An 8615-nucleotide genomic window follows, 5' to 3' on the forward strand; every position below is an offset into this window, starting at 1 on the left:
AGAGAGGTCGAGGACGATAATTATATGCCTCCCTCCGAAGACGAGGCAAGCCTCGACGACGACGAATTCGTCGTGCCAGAGGATCCCGTCAAGCAAGAGCATTTTCAACGCAGGCTTATGGCCACGGCAAGAAGCCTCAAGAAAAAACAGCAACAGCTTAGAGCTGATCAAGATTTGCTAGTCGACAGATGGACTGAAGTCCTTGCGACCGAAGAGCATAAACTCGAACGCCCCTCCAAGAGCTACCCAAAGCGCAGGTTGCTACCCCGATTAGAGGAGGAAGCACTTAAACCTACATCACCAGCACTTGATACGGCCGACCGGCCACCTCGTGGCCGCGATAGAGAGGCCTCTCGGCCCTCCACTCAAGCCGCACCCCGTACCAAGGCACGGGAAAATGCGCCTGACCTGCAAGATATGTTGGAGGACAAGGCAAGGCAAACAAGATCGATCTACGGATCGCGTGGGCGTCCCACGACTCGAGACGGTAACCGTCACGCCGGACACAAATCCGGTAGGGCCGAACACAGTAGACAAAGCTCATCGGAGCTACGTCGTGATATAGCCCAGTACAGAGGCGCCGCACACCCACTATGCTTCACAGACGAAGTAATGGATCATCAAATCCCCGAGAGTTTCAAACCCGTAAACATCGAATCATATGATGGCACAACAGATCCTGCGGTATGGATCGAGGATTATCTCCTTCATATCCACATGGCCCGCGGCGATGATCTCCACGCCATCAAATACCTCCCACTCAAGCTTAAAGGACCAGCTCGGCATTGGCTTAACAGCTTGCCAGCAGGATCAATCAGTTGTTGGGAGGACCTGGAAGCCGCATTCCTCGACAATTTCCAGGGCACTTATGTGCGACCACCAGACGCCGATGACCTAAGCCACGTAATTCAGCAGCCAGAGGAATCGGCCAGGTAATTCTGGACACGTTTCCTAACAAAGAAAAATCAAATAGTCGACTGTCCGAACACAGAGGCCCTAGCAGCCTTCAAGCACAATATCCGTGACGAGTGGCTTGCCCGGCACCTTGGACAGGAAAAGCCGAAATCTATGGCAGCACTCACGGCACTCATGACCCGCTTTTGCACGAGAGAAGACAGCTGGCTTGCTCGTAGCAACAATATGACCAAGAACCCTGGTAATTCGGATACTAGGGACAGTAGTGGTAGGTCGCGTCGCAACAAGCAGAAGCGCCGCATTAACGGCGACAATGCTGAGGATACGGCAGTTAATGCTGGATTCAGAGGCTATAAATCCGGTCAGCAGAAAAAGCCATTCAAAAGAAATCCTAGGGGCCTGTCCAGTTTGGACCGAATACTCGACCGCTTGTGCCAGATACATGGCACCCCCGAAAAGCCGGCCAATCACACCAACAGGGATTGTTGGGTGTTCAAGCAGGCAGGCAAGTTAAATGCCGAAAATACCGACAAGGGGCTGCATAGCGATGACGACGAAGAGCCCCGGCCGCCGAACAATAGTGGACATAAGGGTTTTCCCCCACAAGTGCGGACGGTGAACATGATATACGCAACCCACATCCCCAAGAGGGAGCGGAAGCGCGCGTTAAGGGACGTATACGCGGTAGAGCCAGTCGCCCCAAAGTTCAACCCATGGTCCTCCTGCCCGATCACCTTTGATCGAAGGGACCATCCCACTAGCACCCGTCATGGCGGATTCGCCGCATTGGTTCTAGACCCAATTATTGACGGATTTCATCTCACTAGAGTCCTTATGGACGGCGGCAGCAGTCTGAACCTGCTTTACCAGGATACAGTGCGGAAAATGGGCATAGATCCCTCGAGGATTAAGCCCACCAAAACGACCTTAAAGGCGTAATACCATGTGTAGAGGCCAACTGTACAGGCTCAGTCACACTTGAAGTGGTCTTCGGATCTCCGGATAATTTCCGAAGCGAGGAGTTAATCTTCGACATAGTCCCATTCCGCAGTGGCTATCACGCACTGCTCGGGCGAACCGCATTCGCCAAGTTCAATGCGGTACCGCACTAGCATACCTCAAGCTCAAGATGCCAGGCCCTCGAGGAGTAATTACGGTCAATGGAAACACCGAACGCTCTCTCTGAACGGAGGAGCACACGGCGGCCCTTGCAGCGGAAGTACAAAGCAGCCTCTCCAGGCAGTTCTCCAGTCCGGCCATTAAACATCCGGACACCGTCAAGCGCGCCCGGAGTAACTTACAACAAGACCGCCTGGCACGTTCCGAGCAGGTATAGCAATGCGGCCCCAACCCCAGCCCTCGCAAAAATGCAACACCGGTGCTTCGCGTACATAACTACGCTCTAGAAATACCATGGGTACATGGGGAGAGGCACCATCACGGCATGCCCGAAACACGGCTTAAACCGCACCAGGGGCTGCCGATTTTTTAATTTTCTCTTACTTTCAGGACTCCACTCTTCGGAAGGCCTATTCGGCAGTTCAATTGCCGCACAAACGATGCAAGAACCAGGGAAGCAGACAAGCCATGCCGCATTACGGAACTCCCAGGTGGTCTCTATCACGAGCAGTATACCTGTTTCGCATACCATTCTGCAGCCTGCCCCTAGAACGGACATGTTAAATAGTCCAACCTTTTGCGTATCGCATTATTTGTATCATTCTGCTTTGATCGCAGCCCTTTTTAATAAACAATGCATAGCTTTTGTCTATTTTTGCATTACTCTTTTTTTACAAATATATGTTCCTTAACGACATGTTGCACCCGTACACTCTGGTACGGCCAAAATACGCCAGGGGCTTTAGTACCCCTCAATATGGTGTGAGAAGTCCGAACACTTTAATAAGTGCGGCACCCCGAACTTATATCATTATATGCATCGGCTCCGAATCATGTCTTGGGTCAATAGTTGGGTTTGCCCGGCTCCTATGTTTTGGTGCCTTATGTTCCGCTATGTCGACTAAGGTAGCACTAGGAGAACTACTGCGATTGTGCCCCAGTTGAGCTGGGTCGAGCACCTCAGTAGAGAAAGCTAAAACTGACTGTCATGATGAAGCGAGAGCTGGTCGCTGTTCGAGAGGTTTTTCGAGTCCTGGATTAGGGGGTGTCCGGATGGCCGGACTATACCTTCAGCCGGACTCCTGGACTATGAAGATACAAGATTGAAGACTTCGTCCCGTTTCCGGGAGGGACTTTCCTTGGCGTGGAAGGCAAGCTTGGCGATACGGATATGTGGATCTCCTACCATTGTAACCGACTTTGTATAACCCTAACCCTCTCCGGTGTCTATATAAACCGGAGGGTTTTAGTCCGTAGGACAAGATACAGAACAACAATCATACCATAGGCTAGCCTCTAGGGTTTAGCCTCTCCGATCTCATGGTAGATCTACTCTTGTACTACCCATATCATCAATATTAATCAAGCAGGACGTAGGGTTTTACCTCCATCAAGAGGGCCCGAACCAGGGTAAAACTTCGTGTCCCTTGCCTCCTGTTACCATCCGGCCTAGACGCACAGTTCGGGACCCCTTACCCGAGATCCGTCGGTTTTGACACCGACACTTGGGTCTGCAGAAAAGGAAGTTTTTTGTAAGCTAATAAAACTTGAGAAACGGAAGTTAGGTTCTTATCTGAGCACATCATACAACTTCTTGGTGCCAATTTGATATATTATTCAGTTGTAATATTTTTTAGCAGAAATTCAGCAGTAAATTTGATCTCCTAGACTAATGTACGATCATGAGTTTTTCTAAAGAAAGAGGATAAGCATGATACATATTATCACAAATTTCTTCCTGTGTGTATCCTAGGTTCCTCACTGAGATTCTTCGCAACTGGCACTCTATCATGAGCACTTCCATGCACTATAAATGAAAATCAAAACTATGTCACGGTTGCTTGAGGTCCGATTAGAGCTCACCTTATTGCCCTTAGTTTCACTAGAACAGATGCACATCTGGAATTGGTCACCATGCCACTCCGCCTTGTTCCCCTTCTGGCCAGGAATCTCATGTTGTAAACCTGTGGAAAATGCATAGAGGTAAAGGTTCATAGAAATCACCCAATCCAAAGGGAACAAATAGTACATGCCTTGTTCTTTCCCCTAATAACATATCAATAGTTTAATAGTACTATTTCCGGTCACCGAAACAGAGATAAACTAATTTGCCATACAGCAGAATCAACTCGATCGTGTGCGAATTGACCACAACTGTACTTCAAAGATGGCCCACTGCAACAGAGTCGTCCATTCAAGTTACAATTTCAGAATAAATAACCATGAAACGATCTAGCCGCCAATGAATAAAGAAACAATCATTTATTTGATTCAAAAAACGTCAAGGATCTTATTTGAATCGACCAGAACAACGAGAAAGAAATCGGTCAGGCAAAGAGAAGATAAGTCGCCTGCTGGGGATCTGAAGCGGCCAGGGGAATAGTCCTCACCTGGTGGAGAAAGAAATTGGCCAGAAGTAGTCCTCTCTGAGCGGATCCCCAAAAGCAGCAGCCGCGCTTCAGGATGGGGAAGAGTGAAGTGGCGCGGGCGTGGCCATGAGAGGCCTCGAAATCGAGCCTAGATTGACTTGCCCCCGCCTAATTTCCTAGGTTCTTCATCTCCGACACTGGTTTTGCCTACATCGTCGACGAGATCATCGCCACACAGCTCGACGGGGGAGGGAGGGAGTGGGCAATGGAGAAGAGGAGCGGCGGCTAGAAGGCGCGGAGGGAATCGGCCACGGGAGAGAACGAGGGGACAGAGAGGTTGGTTGCGTGTGTGGGAGAGTTGAGGGGTGGGGCTCGAGGCGAGTTCCTCTTCTCTTCGTTCTGAAGGAAGGAAATCTGCCTACGTGGGCCAATGGCACACAACGTCGGCCAATCGCTGGCTTGGATTGTTTTCTCCTCTCTCGTCCAAGCCGTGTATCTAAACAGAACAGTACCGATGAGGATGAGGACGTGGCTATCGCGAGCAAACGACCTTGATGCACACTTTATTGTTTTGGATAGCATGGAGAGTAATTACTTAACATAATGACATTGTAGGTAAATCGTAAAACATGTTTAGTATGCTGGAGGGACGTAGACCATCAGATTGAATGTCTTGACGGATAGGATGTTTTGGTTCTCCGCCCTCTCGTGCTTTTATAGGGGTACTCTCTCCTTTCCGGTTTATAAGGCTCAATTCAAAAATTTCACCAACCAAAATAGACGATGAGTGATGGAATATTTTTTGTAGTTTGCAAAAGCACCCAATTAATGCTCTTGTTTTCCTCAAAAAATTATGTTTACGAATGCATTAATTGCAATGCATGGGAAAAAAATATATGAGACCAGGTCTCACGTTTAACAGACGAGACCCGTCCTGATGGATGACACGTGGCATTCACAAATCACAAAGCATCTAATCTCTCCCACCCTGATTTTAAGTGGGGGTGAGGGATGCTTTGTGATTTGTGAATGCCACGTGTCATCCATCAGAATGGGTCTCGCGTGAGACCTAGTCTCATAGAATTCTTTTCCCAATGCATGCATGCATAAAATGCATGCATTGATCAATTTTCTCTTAATACATGCAATGATTTAATGCACTTTGAAGTCTGAACATGTGATGGAAAACAACCAAATTAAGCCTTATAAAATGAAAAAACTAAAATTTTGAGATAAGCCTTATAAACCGGAAAGGAGGGAGTAGTTTATAAAATGCTTACGTACAAAAACAGTAATCGAGTCGGACTCGGACTCGGATATGTACGTGCGGCTACTTACATACTCGCAATCGCAAGCCAACAGAGGCAAGCAGAGGATCCAAAATCCAAGTTAGATTGATCGATGAGGATCGGCGGTCGGCGTCCATGGCAGGACCTCGCGCCGGAGCTGCTGGAACTCGTCTTCCTGCGCGTGTCGTCCCACGTCGCGCGCGTCCGCTTTCGCGCTGTCTGTCGCCCGTGGCGCGCCGCCGTGGCTGCCGCGGCCGCGCCGCCTGTTCCTCTGCTTCCGTTGCTGGCCCTCCGTAACGCCGCCTGCGTCCTCAGCCTCCCTGAAGGCACCGTCCACCGCGTCCCCGTGCCAGTTCCCGACGACGTCATCCACCGGCGCCATGCTCTTTCTCGTGCACCGCGACGGCCGGTGCTCCCTCATGGACCCTCTCTCCACGACGATCACCCCTCAGCACATTAGCCCCGACTGCCTCTGGCCCTCGAGGCCGTCGAAGAGGCAGAGGGCAGCGGTTCCCCCCTTCGCTGGCAACATCTCCAAGGTGGTGGTGGCGGACCACGTCCTGGCCGTCCGGACTGGCGTCAACCTTGGGTCAAAGAAGGTCGCTCTCTCTGCCCGCGGACCCAGAGGCCGCCGCTACATGGCGTGGGAGTGGGACCCGCCCCACTACTTGGACAGCGTCGTCGACATTGCGCTCTTCAGAAGGAAGCTCTACGTTCTAACGAGAGTACACAATGACCCATGCCGGACTGAGCTCTACGTCCTGGAAGACAACCTCCCCGCCGGCGATGTCACATCCATGCAGTGCATATGCAGTGAACCCCCGGCCAGGCCGGAGCAATCGTACTACCACAGGGCTGACCCGTCCTACTACTACTACCTGGTCTCATCAGGCGATCGGCTTCTGATGGTGATGGAGCACGCCGCCGCGCCGGCCAAGTTCGAGGTCTTTGAGGCGGCGGGGCTAGGCAGTGGCCACGGACGGTGGAGCAAGATCGAGACGCTGGATGGTCGTGCTCTGTTCGTGAGCAAAGGCTGCTCGAAGTCGCTTCCCGCTGGTGAGCTGGTTGGAGCTCGAGAGGACCACATCTACTTCATCAGTAAGCGTGACGACTCGGACAACGAGTCCAGCGAGGAGCTCCACTCCGGCGTGTACAGCATGAAGGAAGGGAAGGTGGCACCGTTGCCGTTGGAGACGACAGGCGCATGGCAAGGTCGTGCATGGCCGCCGACCTGGTTTTTCCCGACCCGAACTTGATCAAACCATGAATTCTTTTGAAAGTTTTTATGAGGAAATTGTAAGTTGGTCACCAATCAACGGGTATTGCAACAGAAGGTTGGCAAATAACAAGTACAGCCAACAAATAATTAAGCTACGTGCAACAGCAAGTAACTGGCTTTGAGCCACAGTTCGATGCGTGCAAGCCAGCAATGTTAGCATTATAGTAGCAGATAACAACTACTTTCCTGTAAAAAGAAAAAGGTTGGAGTGGTAGCATCGGCACATATATTGGCGCTTTTCTTTAGCTATTTTTATATGATTAATTTGGGGTGATTCATGTGATCTTGCCACATACTCTACTTTTTGTTTCCGAAGCCGAGGGAGCCGACGCCTGCACCATGGCCTCCTCCGCCGGCCAGGTGGATGGCCCTCTCGGTGGATGGATCATGCTCAGATCATGATGGAGCTGCAGCTGCTGGCATGGTTTTGCGCCGTGGCGATGGTTCTATCATCTTTGCGGCTTATCAAGTAATACTAGTGGTTGGGGCGTGTCGTTGGCACGCCTCCTGAGCGTTTATGTGTGCACTTATCTAGCTTACGCACGTTCGCGGGTTTAGGTTGATCATTGATGACAAAAAGAGTTTCAAAGCAGCGACAGGTTGAAGTGAAATAGATAGATAAACGAATTAGATTATGGAATCAGTTCTGAATACTGTAACTTTGTAACCATGTTTGCAATTAAATTTTCAGACAAATGTGATGATGACCATATAATCAGACACCATACTTGTTTCTCCGCGTCACACTCATAAATCTCACTATGCAGTACTCTATCTGTCAATCCAAAATAGGTTTAGGGGTCATCAGGTTTATATTCAGAGAAGAACACCCAATAAGAGATGTTATTTGCAAAATAAAGATTATTTACCACTAGATGCATGATGGGTTTTGCACCATTCATTCATATTATGTAAGCAAGCCTTGATTTGATTTATAACCAAGCTAGGACCCTAAATGACAGCACCTAAAATCGGCCTAGTGATATGTTGAGACAGTTATTTTGGGACGGAGGCTACAACTCATGGGCTAGTGATCTGTTGTAGTCACTATAAATACAAGCCATCCTAGTTTGTAAGCTTCATAGAAAGTCCAACGAAATGCAGGTGATCCTATGAGATCCAGAACAACATCGTTTGGTGAGACTGATGCATCGATTGCACAGTAGTGTATCTACCACAGATAAATGGGTGTCTAACAACATGATATTTTCTTTTTTATCAGCAGTTTGCAGTCTTGTTCACCAAGACCTGCCATAGCGTGAGTAATTTCAGTTGATTCAGCTTGTTGTTCCAAGCAATGAATATAAAAGTATGCTGACTGACGGTTGATTTACTTGCAGGAGCTTGTAGGCGTGAAAAAGAGGGGCTCGCTTCTAAAATACAGCACCTAAAATCGGTGTGTACTCTTTCTGTCAAACCCCATATCTACATTCTGGCTCTGTGTGTGTCCTAAAAAATTTCAAGCTGACATTGTGGTATTTGCTTCAAGGACATAAAGGAAATCAGGTCTGCTCTTTAGGAAGAGAGGGCAAGTTCAGTAACAGAGCAAGCTGGGCAGGCACAAGAGCATGTACTCAAGACTGACGATGCACAGATGGAGAAATAAACTATAGTGCAAGCATGAAATATGTGATACCTGATTAG

The 8615-nt window shown here is 49.3% G+C and overlaps 1 pseudogene; it reads left to right on the forward strand.

Annotated features, from left to right (window-relative positions):
* The first annotated feature begins 5652 nt into the window (after positions 1-5652).
* Positions 5653-6948, forward strand: LOC125535173 (annotated as a pseudogene).
* The last annotated feature ends 1667 nt before the right edge of the window (positions 6949-8615 follow it).

This window comes from Triticum urartu, chromosome 2 (genome assembly GCF_003073215.2).
Source record: "Triticum urartu cultivar G1812 chromosome 2, Tu2.1, whole genome shotgun sequence".
NCBI classification, from domain to species: Eukaryota; Viridiplantae; Streptophyta; class Magnoliopsida; order Poales; family Poaceae; genus Triticum; species Triticum urartu.